General features: G+C 50.6%; 1 long non-coding RNA gene across 1 annotated transcript; it reads left to right on the forward strand.

The window, feature by feature from the left end:
- Window positions 1-314: 314 nt before the first annotated feature.
- Window positions 315-3,871, forward strand: LOC131819948 (uncharacterized). Its single transcript, XR_009349416.1, has 3 exons — window positions 315-475; window positions 2,328-2,402; window positions 3,426-3,871. It is a non-coding gene; the product is annotated as an uncharacterized LOC131819948 (long non-coding RNA).
- Window positions 3,872-4,302: the final 431 nt, after the last annotated feature.

Genomic DNA, 4,302 nt, shown 5'->3' on the forward strand with positions numbered 1-4,302 from the left:
CCCCAGGACTTCTACGCCAGGCCTGGGTCCCTTGCTTTGTTGGCTGTCCTGGGTGGGCCCTAGAGCATGCTCCTGCCTGACTGTTCCCAGGTGCCTGCCCCAGAAAATGTACCTGGCTCTCGACTTCCCCTTAAGTGAGATCACAGTACACAAAGTCCTGTGGCATGCGCTTTCGACGCAATAGTATTTTTCAATGAGGTGAAATGTACACAGTCACATGAATCCATCCAGCTAGGAGAGAGGCTCCTAAGTGCATTTCACAGATATCTACACCCACACAGAGAACGGCCCTCATGGAGACTTTGGGTATTTCCAGCCTCCAGAGGCTCCAGTGTGCCCCATCCCTCCTTGCCTCATTAGTCCTGCGAAGAAACCTGTGCCTGCGCCTTGATTTGGCATTTCACTGGCCACCGTTTGCGCTTGCCTCCGTGGACTACCATGGCTGTGCGCCTAGACCAGGCCAGGGGTTGCTCAGGTTGGTGAATGTACCTGGTCCGCGGGTCCTCTGCTCTGCACAGAGTGGCCCAGGTGTGGGTTGGCAGAGGCCCGAGTCCCCCCCCCCCCGCCCCCCAGAAGTCCTGGCCTGGCACTAGTCCACCGGTTATGGTTAGGAAGCATCCCCCCCAGCTGTCTTGCCAGAGCCCTGCCAGCCCCAGCCACCAGCAATTCTACTGCATGAAGCAGGCAGCCAACCAGACCAGCCAACTGGTCTGAAGTTGGCAGACCAGCCAACCAATGGGCAGAGGAATGTGCCCATTCGGGCCCACTGCGATTGCGCTGGTTGGGTATAGGAGGGCTGGCTGCTCTCCTGGTGGTGTGCTCCCGTCCCCTGCCACCACCAGACACCAGGCACAGGGGGCTCTGGCCTGGGACCGTGCCTTGCCACAGACTGGAGGCCAGATCAGGGCGCCACCAGAGTCCCATAGGAGCCACTTGGTGGGTGGGCCTTCTGAGACACACCCTGGGCAGGTCCCCACCATCTTATGTCCTGGCCCCGCCCAGCATCACCCTGGGGGGACTGCACCTGAGCCTTCCCCTGCCCTCCCCTGGGGTTTGCCCTGGGCCAAAACTCCAGTCATGGATGTGCTGGAGGCCTGGTGGTCGGTGGGCTCTGGGGGCGGTGTTCTCTGCCTTTCAGGGGGCACCCCGCCTCTGCAGACCCTCTTCCTCCACATGCCTGAGGGCAGGAAATAATTAAGGGGCGATCAGAGTCCACAGGATCCGCTTCAGGAGTTTCTGGCGTCCAAGGAGGGACTGTAGAGGTGCTGCCTCCAAACCCGGGCACCTGTGGACCAAACTGTCCAAGTTCTTGACATGGAGAAATTGGCAACTGGGAGGAAAGAATGGTGGAGACATCTCAGCTGACTTTTATTTTATTTTTTTAAGAGCTTTTTAAAAAGCCTTTCTCCCTTTGGGTTTGGAAGCAGATCTTTCTCCAGGTTTCTTTGGTTTTGCTTTAATGCCTGACAGAAAATATTATCCATTATGAAATGACAGCAGAGACCAGGGTTTGTAGACCGTCTGTTGGAAGGGGAACGACTGGTGGTTTTGAGAACTCCTGGAGGTGATGGTTATGTGCCCAGTTATCTGGGGCACAGCTTTCAAGGTCTTTTAGGGCTGTTGGCTGTACTGGGCCTACTGACTGTTTATTCTGGGATAAGTTACCAAAGGTGAGTTTTCTACAGCTTCTGCTTTTTTTCTTTCCCCCAACACCTGGGTCAAAGGAGGAGTGTGGTTTGGCAAAAGCACATGTGGCAGTTCTTTTGGTGTGTGTGTACCAAAATGCTTTTCCTTCCCCTCCCATTTTCTAAACTTGCTTTTGAGGGTTTGGGGTCCCTCCCCCAGAACTTTTTTCTTAGTGGCTTTGTTTTGTTTTTTAATTTGGTTGCTACCCTACCCTATGATCTTACTGTGCATTGATCCTGTTTCCAGAGTTGATGCCTGTCCCCTAAAGCCTAGTGGTGCCTACTTTTCCGTCATTTCTAGGAAATGATAGAAGTAATGCCAAGTGGCAGGTAGACAGGGGAGCAGTGATAGAGTTTTGGAATGTAAGTAACATTTGGCAGGGTGAGGTCCAGATCCGATGACGAGAAAGAATTCTTGAGACCTCTTTGGTGCAAAATAGTGGTTTTATTAAAGCACAGGGACAGGATCCGTGGGCAGAAATAGCTGCATCAGGGTTGTGGGGGCAACTGATACACACTTGGAAGGTGGGGGAGGTGAGGAAAGGGAAGGGAAGGGTTTCAAAAGCACTTTCCTATGCTAAAGAGGACCTACATGATACTGGAGACCTTGCCATGGCCAAGTGAGGTGGTCTTACCTTCCAGCAAGGAATGAACATGAAGATGGTTGGAAGTTTCCTGGACGAAGGTCACACAGGTCCCACCGAGGCATGGGGACGGGTGAGTGCAGGGTGTCAGCTTCTGCCTTGACCTCAACTAGCCTTCTGCTCCCTCATCAGGTGTGGGGGCTAATGTTTCAATGGAGAATATGTAAATGAATTCTAAGATAATTCCTTGGGAGTCTTAGAAACATGTCTTGTGAAATCAATATTCGGTGAGGGTCAAGACAGATTTGTCACATTGTCGTTCTGGCCTGTTTATACACCATATCAGGAAAGGGGTGTTTGCTCTTTTGGCACAAAGTTCTGAGGCTATTATTTATTCTCCTTATTTATTTGGCAGAGTGAGAACACAAGCATTAGGAGAGGAGGATGCAGGCTTCCCACCGAGCAGGCAGCTTGACCTCGGGCCCCTCTCCCAGGACTCTGGGATCATAACCTGAGCTGGAGGCAAACGCTGAACCAATTGAGCTATCCAGGCACCCCTGTTCTGAGCCTTTTCAAGCTCCCAGGCCAGTCAGGCTCTCCTTGGCAACAGCTTCCTCTGCAACAGCTTCTCTCTTCACACTTCCATTTTGGCCATGGATGCCCTGCTTTTAGATTCCAGAGCAGGCTGAGGATTCCTACCTGTTCACCCCTCCATGGATTATTCTGGAGCTCCTTTCACCACACCAGCCCTGTAGCTGCCGCCTACTCATTCTTCAGCTTTCCGGGCAAATGTCTCTGCTTCTAAAAGGCCTTCGCTGATGCTACTGATGCTCCAACATAGACTGGAGGATCCATCCTGGGAACTTTCATAAGTCCACATAGCACCCGGTTTTCTATGATGCAGTGGCCTATTTACTTGTTCTTGTTCTCCAGTAAACGAAAGGCCTTGAGAGAGCCCTTGTTGTCTTTCTCCAGCACCTGCTGTGGTGCCTTGGGTAGAAACTCCATAAACATTGTCAACTCAAGGGTAAATCTAGTTCTTACCAGATCAGCCTGGCAGGGTGAGCCCAAGTATGAGAAAATGAAAACTGGATAGAGTCAATGGGGACTCTGCACTGACCTTTGACTGTGTTTCTTTATTGCTCGATGCCAGCAGAGGTCAAGGAGACTACTGAGCTATGAAGGGTGTGGTTGCTATGATCCCAACATCTAAACGCTTTTCCTGGAGGATATTCTGTAATCCCGCCACTCCAAGCTGATGTGGTCGTCCATCTCCCTAATCCGATGCTGTTCTGTCCCTGACGGTGTTCTTCAGTTTCCAGACTGCAGCGGAGTCTGAGCTCCTCAGTCTCTGCAATGAAGACTGGAACAAGTTCTTCCACTGTGTCACTTCCGCCTTCAGTGTTAGGATCGCATTTGGAGGGTCTGTTGATTTTTGCTGTACCCAGATGACATCAGCAAAGTCCAGCACATCTCTGGAGAAACTGAAGGTGTGGCCCCCTCCCAGGATCCTGGAAGCCTACTTTATTTATTTTTTTTAAATTAAATTTATTCATTTTCAGCATAACAGTATTCATTATTTTTTCACCACACCCAGTGCTCCATGCAATCTGTGCCCTCTATAATACCCACCACCTGGTACCCCAACTTCCCACCTCCCCCCGCCACTTCAAACCCCTCAGATTGTTTTTCAGAGTCCATAGGAAGCCTACTTTAACATATAAAACTTACTTTGGAAATTTCCTTTTTCTCTAGCCCCCAAGATACATGTTGGCAATCATCCCTCAAGCATAAGGCCCATTGATTTAGGCCTGAATGGTCTCATGACTAAGGCTTTATTAGACCATAATAAATGAACTTTGCCAACAACAGCTAGCCCCTCATGGTCCTGAAAACCTTTCTTCCAGAATTCCTTGGAGACTTACACTATTCCCAACCCCCTCAAACTTGAAAGTATAGAATAGGCCACTCTTCATGACCACTTGGCAGCCCTTTTTGCCTATAGGTCCTGTCCCCGGTTTTTAATAAAATCA

The sequence above is a fragment of the Mustela lutreola genome, chromosome 17 (genome assembly GCF_030435805.1).
Source record: "Mustela lutreola isolate mMusLut2 chromosome 17, mMusLut2.pri, whole genome shotgun sequence".
Taxonomy (NCBI): domain Eukaryota; kingdom Metazoa; phylum Chordata; class Mammalia; order Carnivora; family Mustelidae; genus Mustela; species Mustela lutreola.